The 17,144-nt window shown below is 47.4% G+C and overlaps 1 long non-coding RNA gene across 1 annotated transcript in view; it reads right to left on the bottom strand.

Moving 5' to 3' along the window:
* Window positions 1-16,908, bottom strand: part of LOC146869544 (uncharacterized) — an 89,788-nt gene extending 72,880 nt beyond the window's left edge. The window contains exons 1-2 of the long non-coding RNA XR_014981439.1: window positions 16,779-16,908; window positions 11,036-11,104 (exon numbers count right to left, since the gene is read on the bottom strand). This is a non-coding gene — a long non-coding RNA (uncharacterized LOC146869544). The remainder of the gene's footprint in view (window positions 1-11,035; window positions 11,105-16,778) is intronic.
* Window positions 16,909-17,144: the final 236 nt, after the last annotated feature.

Below are 17,144 nucleotides of genomic sequence, written 5' to 3'. Positions count from 1 at the left end.
TTTGCTGAGTAGTCTTACAATCTAAGTTACAGAAAGTATGTTTAAGTATTATGACTTGTTTATGTAGAAAAGGGCAATATATTGTGCTGTTACTAGTGGTATAGTGCGGGTAAGTAATGGCAAAACTTTGAAAAATGAAAGCGGGAAATACTAGAAATTGATAATGTAATAGCAATATTATGTATCTGATAGAGACTTCTAGCTGCAGATTCCTTACCTTTGAATTTCCCAGGTGTCAGGCTGTGTCTGGAAACATTTGCTGAGCAATACCCTTGCGCACAACATCAGGTAGCTCAATTTGGCTCCATGTGACGTTGTCAGCCTTGGTTAGGACATCACGGTGCCTATATAGGTGCAACCAAGGTGCGCGGGTGTCAGTTCTTTTCTTTCCGTGCCAGTTGAGGGCCGATCCCGGAAAAGCTAACCTCTGCCGCTTTTTTTCGACTTTTGTTGACATTTTTGGATTTCCAACTTCATGGGGAAGGGATGTCTTAGAGGAAGACAGGTTTCAAGCCGAGCAAGACTTGTTTCCGCATGATGTCGTTCACCAATCCCAACTGCATATGTATGTTTGTGGTGTCTCGAGCGTGACCATGATACGTTCAGACTGGTCGGGTGATGGCTCCCAAGACCTTGAGGGAGTGGGAGATTAAGTTACTCGCAATCCAGCAGTAGACACCGTCAAGCGAGACTCAGAGGTGCTGACGGTCCCGATCCAAGAAGAGGAGGTCACGGGACCACTCACGGAGCCCTAAGTCCTCTTCCTACCATTCGAGGTCCTCGGGACATTCATGGAAGAGGCATAAGAAGAAGTCTAAGCGGATGTCACCTTCACCTCAACTGGCATCAGTCATCGAGAGAGGTTAGGAGCACCGATGCTCTAGGTACGGTTCCACGGAGCCAGAGTTGACTTTGTGTCTCCTCCCACCCCCTTTCCACGAGCCGGAATGACAAGCTCAAATAAAAGTGTTTAATGAGGCCATGCGCCATGTATTTGAGCGGAACAACCCCACTGGTAAGCCTTCGGGCCCCACAGAGTCGGATGGGGAACCACCGGATTCAACGCCGTTGGCTCTGGCCACTATGCCGGTGGGGTCCCATGGATCCGATACTAGATCATGTTTGACGCCGGTAGTGCCAACACAACCTTCCCCGGCGTCAATTCTGAAGTCGGTGCCTGCGACGTCACTGATGCCCATCAGTGGTGCAAGTCCCATCCTCATCCCTGAGGACACGGAGCCAGAACGGCATTGATCGACACAGATTCAGGCTTTGACAGAACCCAGAGGTTCTGTGTTGTTGCCTGAGCACTTTGAGGATGTGCTAGGCTCAGGAGAGGAATGGGAGGAGTTTGGGGACCCTCTTGAAACCCATGACGTCTCTGGTAGGGGGGGGAACTTGGGGAGGCCAGTGGACTGGATACTTCTCCAGATACTGGCATGCTCTCTCCACCAACAGTGGCAACGGAGGAGGGGGCATCCTATGCCATGGTGGTTACGAGGGCAGCCGAGGTCCTTGGACTGGAGCTGCCCTCGGTGCAGGTCAGGACTAAATCTCTTGATGGAGGTGCTTCAACCTGGGGCTTCCACGTCCAAACTCCTGTTGCCCTTCAATGAGGCATTTAAAGACGTCCTTCTAAGAACATGGTCCATGCCTAGCACAGGGGCTTTTGTGAATGGGACGATTCTCGCCACCATCGCCCAGCTCCGAGCGACCCAAAATTCCTCAGCCAACTCCCCACCCCAGAGTTAGGTGGTGCAGTCCTCTACATCCCAAGGCGCATTCCCTTCCAACCCTCTGGAGAGGGAATACAAGAGGCTGTATTCATTTAGAAAGAAGTTGTTTTCATAATACTGCATGCTTATTGGTCTGTTTCTCCCATTCCCTTTGGGAGACTGTTGCGCAAGTGCTGCCACAAGTCGCAAGTGGTGCCACAAGTCCCAGAGGAGGACAGGGCCGTGCTCTCCCAAGCGGTCAAGGATGAGAGAGAGAGGCAGCAAAAATTTTCCATACGGTGTGGCCTAGATACGACCAATTCGTTGGGCAGATCGAGGTCAATGAATGTGGCTTTGAGGCGCAGTGCCTGGCTTCATACAACTGACTTCTCAGGCGATGTTCAAGCCAATTTGATGGACATGCCATTTGATGGAACCCGTCTTTTTGGAGAAAAGGCAGGTCAGGTTCAAGGACTCTCGAACTACGGTCAGAACCTTATGCCTATCCTCTACCCCCATGGCCAGTCTTCTTTTCACCCCTTTCGTGGCAACGGAAGGGGTTTCCAGCCGCATCAGCAATACCCCAGCCACTGTCCAGCACAGACTACCCAAGCTATGCAAGAACAATGACGCAGTGCATTCTGATCTTGGGATGGAGGCCAGAAGTCGACCACACTGCCCCCCAGTAGCCGCAGCCTCCAAGCAATCCTAGGCCGATTCTGCAGGACCACACTACTCCAGTTGGTGGGATAATTGGTCATCATCTTCCCCACTGGAGATCCATAACATCGGAAAAGTGGGTCTTGCAGATAGTCCAGGAGGACTATTCCCTACCTTTTCTTTCTTTTCCTCCTCCTATTTTGCCAAATCAAGAAAGGCTGACGGAGGATCATTCAAGGTTGGTCCAAGAGGCAGCGACGGCTCTCTTGGCCTAGGGAGCCATAGAAAGGGTCCCAGATTAACAAATAGCCAGTGGCTGTTATTCCCAATACTTTCTGATTTTCGAAGAACAACAAGGGGCCAAGACCCATTTTAGATCTTCGTACCATCAATCTCTTCCTCAAAAAGTAGAAATTCAAAATGCTCGCTCTGGCTCAGGTCTGGTCTGCCCTAAACCTAGAAGACTGGATGGTAACGTTGGACCTGCAGGACACATTTTCATATTCCCATCCTGCCGGGCCACAGGCATTACCTGCGGTTCAAGGTAGGCCGCGAGCACTTTCAGTTTACCGTGCACCCCTTCGGCCTTACCAGTGCCCCTCGGGTGTTCACCATAGTGATGGCAGTGGTCGCAGCTCATCTGCACAGGTTAGGGGTGTCAGTCTTCCCCTACCTAGAGACTTGGCTGTTGAAGGTGTCCTCATCCCAGGCTGTCGTCTCCCACCTTCAGATTACGGCATATCTTCTGCATTTGCTGTGGTTCTCTATAAACATGCCAAAGTCACACCTGACTCCTTCTCAGATGCTCCCTTTCATCGGAGCTGTTCTGGACACAGTGCAGTTGGGGGCTTATCCTCCCAAGCAGCGAGTCCAGGATATTCAGGTTAGGATTCCGATATTTCAGCCTCTATCCTGAATTTCGGTGGGACTGATTGAGGCTGTTGGGCCTCATGACCTCCTACATCCTACTGGCAAGACACACCAGATGGCGTATGCGAGCTCTGCAGTGGGACTTGAAGTTCCAATGAGCACAGCATCGGGGAAATCTTACCGACGTGGTTCAGATCTCGGAAGGAACTGTGAAAGATCTGCAGTAGCGGTTAACGAACTTCGATTGAGTTAACTGCAGACCCCTCTCCCTTCCCCAACCAGATTACACAGTTGTGACAGATGCATCATTTCTGGAATGGGGCGGCGCTCTGAGCGATTTGATTGGCATTGCAGGCATTTCTTCCCTCTGCCAAGGGTAAGTTAGTGCAGGTGTTCATTGACAACATCACCGCTATGTGGTAATGCAACAAGCAGGGCGGGGTGGGGTGGGGTGGGGTTATGGACCCTCTGTCAAGAGGCCCTGTGCCTTTTGACGTAGCTGGAACAGCAGGGCATAACCCTGGTGGTTCAACACCTGGCAGGTTCTCTGAAGGCCAAGGCGGAGACACACAGCCATCGATGCCTAGCGGATCACGAGTGGCATTTCCAGTCGAAGGTGGCGCAAGGTCTTGGGGCATGGCTTAACCACCAAGCATGGCGGACGTGTGAGCACAGAGCTCAATCCTGGCCAAAAACGTATCCTGTTTTACGGACGACATTTAGTATCCTCGAGAGGCTGGATTGACCACCCTGCTTCTCTACCCACCGGGGAGAGCAACGCTGGGTATGGGTGAACCCCGACAGCCCGAAGGGCCGAGAGGCGGAAGACGAGAGAAGCGTGAGACCGGAGCCTGCGATAGCTTTGGGCGGGTACATGGCCTGAAAAAAGGGGCAGCCCCTGCAAGTAAGGCCCTGCATACCCAGACAATCCTGAAGTCTGCAGACCCCTGACCGGGGCATTTTGGAGCTGGGCTCTGGCAGGTGTGCCGAGACTATGGCAGAGTGACCGGCTGCACCCCATCGTGAGCCGGAAGTTGAAGAGCGGGTGGAGAGGCTGCGCGCGGCCTGAAGAGGTGATGAAGCAGGCCCCGTTAAGATCGCTCCAAGGCCGAGGTTATTGAGAGGCCCTGCAGGGGTTTCTGACGGGTGGATTGTCCCGAGACGACCCTTAAGTGACATGGGCAGCTGATCCAGTGAGTGCTGCGGAGTAGTTGCGGTGGTGGGCAGGGTTGGGGAAACAGCCCACAAAAGTGCTGGAGACTGCTGCGATCCGCCAACATCCAGCCCAGTGGGGGGGGGGGGGGACCCTGATCACAGGGAGTCCCTTAAACCCCTTGGGCGTTGCCCTGGGTGAGAGCCTGGCTTGGACTGAGCCTTATCGGCGAGGAGCATGCCACGATTACCGCCAGATAAGTATGTGCAATATCTGAGGCCAGTTGCCAGCGTGGTGGCAGAAGGAGAAGACCCAGGGGAAACTGTACAGGAATGAGGAAGCTTGGAGGATTCAACCAGCTGAGTTGATTTGGGCCCCCCCCCTCCCTTCACCCCACGCACTGCTTATAGGAGAAAGGGCATGGCCGACACTGGCAGGTATAAGGTAGCTGGGATTGATACTCAGTGAATTAGACTATGAACTTTTCAGAGGCCTTGCACTGACCCATGAGAAATCTTGGGACCTGAAAACCTAGAGGGTCACCCATAACCAGGCTTCAGACTAGGGATGGGTCCACAAAATTCTCCCCTAGAACCATTAATACCTGCTTCTTAACTTACGATACAGCCCTTTATGAACCACCGCCTGAAATACCAGTGAGTGTCATCCACACCTACCTGGGCGGAATAACTATAGAAAGATGACCCTACGGCTCAGAAGGACTTTGGGGGCATCATAGGAGTGCCCGAGATCAGGGCAGCGATTAGGAACATGTCAAGGGGGAAAGACTCCAGGCCTGGACGGCCTCCCGGTGGAATTGTATGTGCCTTTTAGCACCCAGTTGGCCCCTCACCCTGAGAAATTATATGTCGATTCATTGAACTGTGGCCAGTTACCAATGACTACCAGGGAAGCCCTGCTGGTACCCCTACCAAAAGCTAAATCGTGTACTCCTACTGTCACGGAATTTAGACCGCTGACCATGTTAAATCTGGACTTTAAGATTTGAATCCTTGTAGTAGATTGCTCCCTTACATGCGCTGATATATAAAGTGGACAACCCAATATACCCTTGAGGGCTTGGGTAAATTTAAATGTACTGGTAGAAGTGTGCCTTCAAGGGATTTTTTAAGAAACTAAGTTGTATGATTTTTATATAGGATACAAATATACCTATAAGTCAGGTTTCTCTCAAAGTACATATATTATAGGTTATACACTATGCATTAGTCATATGTATATATATCATTCCAACATAATTGAAAAGAACGAATACGTGAATAATCAAATCATCAAATAGGTAAATAGTCAAATAATCAAAAGAAGCAAAGGGTGTGTAAAAAGAAATGAATTTATATCAGTGAATGGTATTCAGGGTACCTAAAATGTAGACAGCTATACAAAATTTGGAAGGAAATAATACATTCAATGGTTCCTTCACTCAACAATAAATCAAACACTTTCTCATAACAATATTCAAAAAATTATATAGAAAACAGTGTGAGAGTCGACGTTTCGGTCTTTAAGTTTCACTCCATAAAACCATCTTCAGGACTAGTAGATTAAAAGTTGACCCCTGGAAGTCTAATCTTTATCGACTCAATGTCGATGTTTCTAATCTCCGCTTTCAATAGCCAGTGGTAGATGGATAACCTTTTTGTAGTAAATCTTATTTTAGCGGGTTAGAGAGACAAGTGTCTTTTAATTTCAACGAAAGCAAGTCGTATATCAAGCAACCCACCATCAAGACGTATATATTCTTTTTAAAGATGTTACTTATTTTAAATGGAAGTTTTAGCAAATTAATGCATCACGTGGCTCAAAATTCCAGACGTGGGGTATCAGGCAAATTTCACCTCACGGCGTACGTATCTTCTTTCAGAGATTACTGGCAGTTATTCAGCGGTCGTTCAGGCAAGTTCTATCTAATGTGTGCCCCCTTTGAGCCCTTGTAAAATTGCCCCCTCCGGTTCTTGACCATCAAAACAGCTTTCTTAGTGGAGATTACATCTGCCCGGGGGGTGAGTGAGTGAGTTGCAGGTGTTCTATTGCTCACCAAGGGTTGTTTCCCCTTTCAGGGCCCTAGTTTTGCACACGACTACGTCAGTTACTTCGTGGCTCTACGCTTCTGGGATGTTAAAAAAGTACTGACATCTTCGCGCCTGGGTAGGGCCTATATAGGCACCATGAAGTCATACCAGACACCAACGACGTCACGCGGAGCTGAACGGAGCCACTGGACGTCTCACACAAGGGGTATTGCTCAGCAAAAGTTTCCGGATCCAGCCTGACGCCTGAGAAATTCAAAGGTAAGGAATCTGCAGCTAGATAGAGTGTCTACCAGATAATGCGTTCCCGAAGGTTAAGTAACTTGTTTGTTTAGAGGAGTTCTGACAACTTTTGGGCCCGGTACCACTGAACCTGCAGCACCATTGAAATCATGGCCCTAGTGCCTGCTAGATAACTGCAATTGTAACTGCCTGTTTAATAGTGACATTTAGCAATATCCTGCTTTTAGTGAGGTCCCTGAGCTTTAGGCACCCGTGCCAGTGCACTTGCTGCACCATTCAAATCATGGCCCTGTTGTCTGTAAAACTAAACTGCCTGTTTAGTAGTAAAATATCAATACTAGGCATTTAGTGGGAAGCCTAGAGCTTTTGGTCCTGGTGCTACTGCACCTGCTGTACTATTAAAATCATGACCTCATTGCCTACTAGATAAATGCACTTGTGACCATCTTGTTTAGTCGCAAAATGTAGTAATAATCTGGGTTTAGTGGGGTCCCTTGAGCTTTTGGCCCCCAGTTCCACTGGACCTGCTGCACCATTCAAATCATGACCCAGTTGTCTGCAAGGTAACTGCACTTGTGGTTGCCTAGTTAGGAATAATGGATAGCAATAATAAGTGTTTAATGGGGTGCCTAGAGCTTGGGTCCCGGTGCCACTGCATCTGCTGCACCATTCAAATAATAACCCTGTTGCCTGCAAGATAACTGCACTTGTGACTGACTGTTTAGTAGTAAAATATAGGAATATTTGGTGTTCAGTGGAGTTATGACAACTTTTGGCCCCGGTGCCACTGCACCTGCTGCAACATTCAAATCAAGTTTCTTTTTAACTGCAATTGTGCCGGCCTGTTTAGCAGTCAAATATAGCAATATTGTGTGTTTAAAGGAGTTGTGAAAACTTGTGGGCCTGGTGCTACTGCACCTGCTGCAACATTCAAATCATGACCCTGTTGTCTGCAAGGTAACTACACTTGTGGCTGCCAGTTTAGTAGTAAAATATAGCATAGTTCTTGTATATTAACTTTATTTTTAACTTGCAATATTTATCACAACATTTAGAATTTGATCTAGCTGGAGATTGACCAGATAGATTAAGATGAAAAACAAAACAATCTGATGATGCCAACATAGCACAAAGAAAGGTAATGAGGCATGAATAAGAAATACCACAAACGTTCCAAGTCTAAAGCATCGGATTTACATTACTAAGTAATAAAAAGCAAGCATTCCAGAATACTGTTAGAAGCGGTCTGCCTTTTCTGTGGGAAGAGATCTTATCTTGACAGTGAGTAGGGCTTAAACAGTGTGAACAGCTTTAGTAGAAGTATTGTAAATGCGTGCAATCAGGGGAAGTTAACCCCCCCCCAAAAAAGTTCCACACAACGGAGAATGAGCACAGTAATTTGGCTTGGGGAACTGATAAAAGCCCCCTTTTAAGATATATTAAATACAAGAAATTTCACAAGCATAGCGCAGGCAATGTGCAGGTGAAACCTAATAAGTGCAACTGTTAAAAACAGTACCTGAACGATATTAACCTTTTGTGCCAAATACAGTTTGCAAGAAATACCAGCACCCTTGTAGGAAGCTGGCTCTCTATACAGTGTACTAAAACAAAGTACAATGTGCAGAGAGTCCAGCGAGTCTCCAATTGATTTACGAAGGCTAAAGTAGATAATACTACTCTCTTAAGTGTTAGTGTGGGCGAGCAGTTAGGTTTATCAGAGGGTAGTGCTAAGCATTTGTTGTACTCACAGAGGCAATAAATGAGACACAAACACTCAAAGAATAAATCAAGACCAATTTTGAAAAATACCACTTGTTTTTATATATATTTCAAACTCAAGAACTTCGTTTCAAGGTAAGTATAGTTTTCGATAAAAATATTCACAGGTAAGTGAACGTTTCAAACCTGTGGGCTTTTATGCACAACGTAATCCTATGGGAGGAAAAGTCAAAGATGTGTAAAGGTAGGTACAGTCATTTCCAGGGGTTCATCTTCTGGAATCAGAGTAGATGTGGGCCAAGGTTCAAAGTACTACCAGCAGTTCGTCAGGAACCACCCAGGTTCTACTGGGAGCAAGGTGCTGGTGAGGCTGGTATCTGGCACGCTAAGGAGTAGGGGGGGCACATGAAAAGAGGCCACACAGGAGAACTTGTGGGCAAGTCTAAGGGATCCAAAATGGGAGCCCAGGTCACAAGGCATCGTGAAGAATGGGGACACAGTCTGTTCATAAGGACCCACGTCGGAGTGCTCGGGAGCACAGTGATTTGGTCGACTGGGCTGAATCCACGAAGATGCACCTCATGGTCAAGGACACGCAGCTAGCATGGCCAAAATCAAAGCACCAGGGCCACTTTCGATGTGGGTTTTAGTGACCCTGACGTCTCTTGACGGCTGCTTGGTCCTGGTGCAGTGAGGATCTAGACTGGACACTCACGGTCGGTGTTTGGTGTTTGATACCTAGAGGGTTGATACGGCACCGCTCCGGTCGGTCCTGGTGTTTTCACACTTGGTGGGAAACAGGCCTATCCTTCCAGAGCATGAGTACCTTCTCCTGGTTGTCTGTGGTGTTGGTCTGGCCAGAGGGTTCCAAGGCAGTGGACTGTTCTCTGCTCGTCAGTTCCTCCGGAATGCAGAGGAGTAGCTCCTCTACTCCAATGGAGACTTCCGGTGTTTGTTGAAGTGGTGGCTGGCTACCCAAGGTTTTGGTAGCTGTCCAGATTGCATGACGAGTCACTCTGTTGTGACTGTCAAGAGATGGCAGAGGACGGCAGGGTTTCGAGCCAAAATTCTGCTCTAGTTCTCGCCAGGCAGTGTTCTTTCTGTTGATCTGTCAAAGTTGAGTTCAGGAGTGCCACCCAAATACTAAGTTTGGGTGAAATCTTTTAGTCCGGCAGCGGAATCTGCAGAATTTAGTAATTCAGTGTTGCTGTTGTAACGCAGAATTACTAATAAATTCTGCCACTCCGCTGGTGGAATCAATGAATCAGCACTGGACTTTCCACATGAGACAGGGCGATCAGGACGTCCGTGCTGAAATCTCGATGTCGCTTCCGCTAATTCTACTCACAACGTTGGTTCCTTTAGTTACGCTCACAGGCAGTCCATTTGAGCTCCCGGTGCTCTCTTGATCTCGTCTTCCTTGATTTTTTGTCGAATCACATCCAATTGCACACACTCTCATCTCAAGCCCAATCATAGTTTTGGTTGCTCTGCTGTGTACTTGTAGGTGCCGAGCGGTCGGATCTTGAAATGAATTACAAACCACCATCCCTCTGCTAGTGCTGCTACCTTTCCTGTAGGGTAGGGAGGCAGGTAGCTGCTTTTAAGAGGTCTGAGAGCTGGGCATGGTCATCTGGGCTTGCATTCCTCGCCAGGTGCTCCGATGTCAAGAGGTTTGGGGCTTTGAGTGAGAGGCAGCTGCACGAGCACGGGAACTGCAAATAACCCTCCGTCGTAGCGTTCCACACTGGTACTTACAGAAGGCAATGGGCATTTCACTGCTGGGATTCCTGCAAGCCTGTGGTCGGAAAGCTAGCAAGGGCTTGGTGAATGCAGCATTTATTCGTTCAAGAAGTACACTGTTATACGTCCTTTTAATTCATTAATAATATTTCAATGGTTTGGTCATGGTTTGAAAGTGACCTGAGACTATCATAGCCTCCCAATTGCTTTGGGTTTAGTAGACCACCACCTGTACCAATAGCAACAATGCCACCAACGCAATAATCAACGTTACCACCTCAAACATCAATGCCATCACCGCCAACATCAACACCATGACCAACACCACCTCGACCAATTCCACTAACACCACCACCAATACCAACCTCAAAGGTCTGGTTCCGACATGCTTTTGCACCGAAACATCACTTTCGTGTTTATAAGCATGGTCACATTAAAGACAGACCTATTGGCTTTGCCACTGATGGTTTATAATTGCAGAGAATGATAGAGCAAATAACCAAGAAGGCAGAGACGCAAAGTCCAAACTTCTGACGCTTTTATCACATTTTTGAATATTTTTTTAAAACATGACAGAAGAGAGAATGTGTTCATTCAGAGAGAAACACTCAAGTCCAAGGGCTGAGCCTCCCAGTTGTGTGATTAGTTCAATTTCTGCTAAATGGAGAAAAGGGGGAAAATACCCTTTTGTGTTTCTTGCTGTCATTTAAATACTTAAAGTGTTTCTGTTCTCTGTCCCCTTTAATACTTTTCATATGAATGATCTCAATAGAGTTTTTAATGTGCTTCCCATCGGGAGGTCCCTGGCCAGCCTCGAGTGAAATCAAAGCATCTCTGAATTTCAACCACAACCACTGTCAGTTCTGTATTTGGTCACTTACCCCATTTTCTAAGGGCACAGCTGTCTTACACTTTGAAGATATGCAGCTCTCTGTGTTAATCAGAGGGTCCTGTACAAGGGAGACCAGAGGGAAAAAAAAACATTAGCAAATACAAGAACTTGTTATAGTTTAAACAGATTATATATGTTGCATAAAATAAAGGTCTAACGTTGTGGGAAATCCTGTCTGCCTTAAATTTATCCTCAGTTTTTTTTCTTCACTTCTTTTTCCCCGTAGATTTTTCAAAACGTGCTCTGGTCCGAGACCAGTTGGCCAAAAGTCAGACACTGTGGTCTATGTAAATGGAATTTCCCGTCACTTGCAGTTCGTCCAATTATATTAAAGGCCTGGACTGACATGGAGTCTGGACACCAGGCTGAAGCTCGGAGGGTTTCAAATATTATAACTATGCTAATGTAACAACAACACAGCTACATATTGGACGTTGGATATGAAATATGTCTCAATATACATAAACCAGATACATGCCAGAGTTAGCAGTGCCCTCCCATATGCTAAAAATTAGATTACACCTTTAGAGGGTGGCAGCTATTAAAGAGATGGCTTCAGCATACAGATAGATGTGCCCAGTATACACAAATTCCAAGATTACTTTTGGACATCTATTCTAATTTTTCATATACAAAAATGTAAATATTCAATAAAAAATGAATTAGAGAGACAAATTGCATTTCCTATGCTGAAGGTAACTAGCTGGGTTCTAATAATAGGTCTAGTATACGCCTGGCTCTAGAAAAGGGTTGAAAGGCTAGCCAGGACAAGGAGGAGAGAGAGGGGCTGAAATGTTAGAAAGGAATCACTTCAGGTGAGGGGGGAGGGGGGGGGGGGGACGACGACGACTCCTCAATGGGCCTTGGGGTCTCCATTGTTTAGGAAAGCTCTCCCAGCCTCTCTGCCCCCAGGGGTCTGTCAGAGGCCCACATCTTAGTTTTACAGGAATGGCAGAAATGACGTTCTTCACCAAAGGCTGATTCATGCCTATGGATGCAGCCAGGCTTGTAAGATTAGCCTTTCCTAGAAAGGACTCCCTATGCCATTATATTAAAGGCTTGGGCCTGGTCAGTCACAGATCCAGGGGCCATATGTATGAACACATTTTCCCATAGACACAGAATGGGTAAAACCCTTTGATACATCTGGCCCTAAGACCCTTCCAATAAGCGTGAAAGAAGCTGTGCAGAGGGTGGACCATGCATTGTGGCAGCTTCCTAGTGCAGGCCGGCCTGCACTCACACGGCTGCCCCTGACCAGGCACCTCAGCCAACACAAAGCATCCTGGTGGTGCAGTGCACAGCTGCAGTTCCACGCTACTCACTTTTGCAGTGCTGCATCGCTGCACCACGCTGGCCAGTACTGCATGGGAGTGGGCCAGACGGCGAGCTGGAGCCTGAGCAGTGAGCCAGGCGATATTCTGTTTTTACTCACATGCTCATAGTGATAATAGAACAAAAAGATGGGCCGCGGGTGGTTTGTTTATAAGTGGCTCCTCCCTATTTAGATCTATGGACGAAAGATTCACTAGATCAGGGGTGTGGATTCCTATAGTCCGACTCCTAGGAAATATTGTTGTGGTCAAGGACAGCAAGTTTCCACGCCTATTTTGTCCAACCCCCTGCAGCACAAACCCTTTGGCTGCCAGTTTGCAGTACCACATTATGGATAAGGGAAGGGCATTGTCTGCAGTTAAGGTACTACTTGTGTCCAGGTGTTAATGCGGTTTGAACTTGTATTTATGGCTCATTAATGCAAAGTCTTTATTACTAGGGCAAGCACTCTAAGGAAACGTAAGCTCGGACTGCACTGTGACAGTGGTCCCAGTATAAAAATGCATACACATGTTTACAAAGTTTAGCAATGTGAGGCTACATATAGTGTTCACAGATGTCTCTCTGATTAGATGCAACTATTTGCAGATGCTCGAATGCAAGATTGATGTCTTTGCTTTCAAATTAAATGTTCACCCAAAAAAGGATACTCTGAGGTATGCTAGTATTCCCAAAAAATATTCATAATGGAAAATCAGTGCAACCATTTGGTTTTGTCAATGCTGGTCTTGTTTTGACATGGTATTGTAAAACTTTATTGTTGTTGGAGCTGCCAGGCCCTCACCATTGAAAAAAAACAATAATATGTTTTGGTCGCAAAAAGAACGCATTACCACAATAGTCTCTGTCACTAAAAAAGCTACTTTGTGTACCGATATGCTCCTTCTGGAAGAGCAGAATGCGGTCACTCGCAGTGAGGCCAGGAGAGAGAGTGAGAGTGAGTGACAGAGACACACATATTTGTAATTTTAAAACATGGTCTTGGCAAACTCAAGACCTAATTTGGGGCCAATTTCTTAAATAAAGTCACAAAAGTGCACCCATGGTATATGCTCTTGCACTAGTGCAGATTTACAGCTTGCATGAATTCACAATAATTGACAGAAGTAGGCTAGAAAAATCACATTCCTAAAAAAAACATTTGTGAACTGCATTTTAGCACAAGCAAACACGTATGTGTAGATTTCGCTCATGCGAAAATCTGTTCAGCGTTTACAAGTTCACTTTCCCTCCAACCACTTATTTTCCGTGGAAGATTTCTTTCTACACTTGTCAGGAGTAAATTTCCATCCTCTCTCAGTATGGGAAAATATTAGAGAAGAGCTGGTGAAAACCCCTAAAACTTGCAAGTTAGTAGGTTTGCACAGACTCCAAAGCGCATTCCTACCCTGGTACTATTGCTTACCGCTACCTCTAGCCCCAATATGTAGATCTGTGACAGGTGGTAAAATGCGGGAATTGCTAGAATTCAAACCCTACTATTATATGAGCCCTGGCATAATCAGGAGGCTATAATCAGAGCTCTTTATTAAGAAGATTGCTATGGCTGCACTACGTGGCACCAAAGGGACACGTGGATTTTTTTTACAGGACAAGTAGATTTATGAAGCAACCTGTCCCATAGACAAGTAGATATTATATTAAATTCCACACTCCCGGCCAGATGACACTCACAAGCGAGCTGCAGCTAGTCCGACGCCTTGAAGGAGAGTTAAAAAAACACGGTGCAGAAATCCTCAGTCACCCTGCTTGGGATTTCACCATTTCCATCAGACTCCCCTGTTTTCTTGTGCAGGCGACTCAGGTCGCAAGTCTCCTTGCAAAATCTCTGGGTTGTTTTAGAATCTTCTGCTCACCAGCATGACACGGGACCACCATCCCAGGTAAGACCATGACACAACTGGCTGGTAGTCGCAGGATGAAAAGCACCCTAAGCTGGGTCCCCGTTGTATCAATGTCATGATTGGGACACCCTAGTAGGAGGATAAGGGTGGCAGAGGGCAAGGATGCCGAGCATGATAGCAATTGGGAAGCCTCACACGGCTAAGTGAAGTGGGGGCCACTCACTTTGGGATGCCTTACGGCTAAGTGAAGTGGTCTAATAAGAGGGGGCAGCAAAACGAAGACGTCACTCGCAGCCCAGCCCCCGCCGGATGGCAGAGCACAAGAGGGTCCTGCAAGGTAGCGAGCTGTGGCCTAACTCCGGGGAAAGATGCTGCCCACACACAAAAGTTAGCGCAGAGGGAGCGCAATTCCAACCAAAAAAGGTGGAAACAAAAAGGTGCATTGGATTAGTAATGGAAATACACAGACAGGGCGGTGTGTAGAAGGAGGGCCACTCACTCTGGGATGCTTTACGGCTGGGTGAGTACGCCTGACAAAAATCGGGGTAGCAAACGGAGACGGCACTCGCAGCCCAGCCCCCGCCGGATGGCAGAGCACAAGAGGGTCCTGCAAGGTAGCCAGCTGTGGCCTAACTCCGGGGAAAGATGCTGCCCACACACAAAGTTAGCGCAGAGGGTGCGCAATTCCAACCAAAAAAGGTGGAAACAAAAAGGTGCATTGGTTTAGTAATGGAAATACACCGACAGGGCGGTGTATAGGAGGGCCACTCACTCTGGGATGCCTTACGGCTGGGTGAGTATACCTGACAAAGAGCGGGGTAGCAAACGGAAACGGCACTCGCAGCCCAGCCCCGGTCAGACGGCAGGGCACAAGAGGAGACTAGCAAGGTAGCGAGTTGGGGCCTAACTCCGGGGAAAGGCTACCCCCCACATGCAAAGGGGCGTGGAAAACAAAGAACAATCTACGAGCTGTCAGGGTCAGGGTGATTTACGACCCTAGGAGATGCAAATGAGCAAAAGACAAACCAGTGATTTATGGCCAAAAGATGATTTATGATGCCCATGCAGAGTGATTTATAACAACAGAATGATGACAGATTGTGACAGGATGATTTATGACATCCCGATGATTTATGACCGTGATTTATGATGCTCAGGCAGAGTGATTTATGAAAGAGAAATAATGGCCGGTTGCGGCAGAATGATTTATGACACCCGATGATTTATGACCCATGAGTTATGATGTCCAATAACGCCGAGTTTTAACTAATTTGTGATCATGTATGATAATGATTTATGACCCCAGAAGGTGTCCAGGGGAATGTACAAATATGATGTGTGTAATGAGTAATAAAAACTGCGGACAACAACCACCACAAAAAGGCAATGACTATTGGCTATGCCCGTAATGCAGAGGCACAAGTATGGTACGGTTCCCGGAATGGGCGCAGTGCGGGGGTTAGTTCCTGGAGCCCGCTGAGCGGGAAGATATCGCGATACCGCCCAGAGGTGCGACAGAATCGGTCAATGGCGCCGCCTCTCTTCAGCAACGAGGTCTCAAGGTATTCCAAGATTCTTTGTGCTATCAATGGTTTGTTGTTTATCCATAAAATATCCTGCAGTCGGCTGTTCCCGGGTGCTCCAGCAACCTCCTCCTCAAGCAGATTTTTACGGTCCAGAGAAGACTTCAAACAACAGGGTGGACTCCTGCCAGAGCGGTGTGATAGCCCTATGGGGTTTGGTTTCTATCACGATCACACCCGCATTGACTGCAAATACATTTACCAAAGGCATGGACACGAAAATAGATTGTCCCCCTCAGCTCCCCTGAAAAAGTTTCCAAGTCTGGATTACTTTCACACAACCTATAATTTCACTGGATGTGATGAAAGGGACTCGCCGGGGACCCCCTCCACTGGGGCGTCTCCTCTTATGTAACTGACATCAGCTCGTCCAGCTGAGCCCCTTAAAAACCCAGAAGCCCCCCATTGCCTGTGGAGGTCTGGGGGCTCTATCCTCACCCCAGAGAACTCTCAAGTTTCCCAGATCCGTCCGTGAGATGTTTTTTATATGCATTCTAGGACCTGAACTTTTGATTTAGTAATAAACTAAAAAACAGAACTACAAGTCCCAGAATTCAAGACCAAAAACCTGGACTGGACGCTCTAATCACTCATGGGCCTGGATAACGTGAGAGCTCTGCCCCAATTATCTCCGCTCTCTAGATGGCGCCTCGAAGAACATCACCAAGAAAAGGTATCAACGCACTTTTCGACGAGTACCACGAATGAATACAGCAGCCATAAAAACTGCTGCTCCCCCGGCTCTGGAAATGGCCTTGGAAGGCGGCCTTGGCTGGCTGGGCCGTGATACATAAACACTCACTCTATTCCTTCGTCTGCACTGTGCATTACTATGACCTATAAGCCCCGTCCCTTACATACCCACCCAGGCAGACACTCATGCACTGACCCAGTGAGGGAGGACAGAGTTATGACTTAACCTCCCTTTCACTCCGAATGGAATATTCCGAGTTTCCTGTACGGCCCTCACCTGCTCCATGGCGCTGCTGCACCGAGGCCTGTCCTGTCCGCAGAGGGAGCGCCCCGCCCACCAGAGCCAGTTTACTGGGGCAGCTGCTGGAGGGCGAGTAATAACTGAGGGGGCGTGACCAGGCCACCCATCTCCCTCGAGGTGCTGATCAAGCTACAGAGAGCCTTGGGGGCTGCAACAAACACATACACTCAAATACCACAGCTGTGCCCTGCAGTAATCCTTTCTACAAACAAGGAGACCAAGTATTACCTGTGATTCACTCCATCTCTACAGTCCTGGGAAACACTTTAATACCTCAGCGGATTCTGGGAGTTGTAGTGTCGATTAACTACACCCAGGTCCGTTGCTACAAAGCATCAGTTT

The sequence above is a fragment of the Triturus cristatus genome, chromosome 1_1 (assembly GCF_964204655.1).
Source record: "Triturus cristatus chromosome 1_1, aTriCri1.1, whole genome shotgun sequence".
Taxonomy (NCBI): domain Eukaryota; kingdom Metazoa; phylum Chordata; class Amphibia; order Caudata; family Salamandridae; genus Triturus; species Triturus cristatus.
Note: the sequence above shows the minus strand (reverse complement) of the source record. Positions and strands in the feature narration are given on the sequence as shown.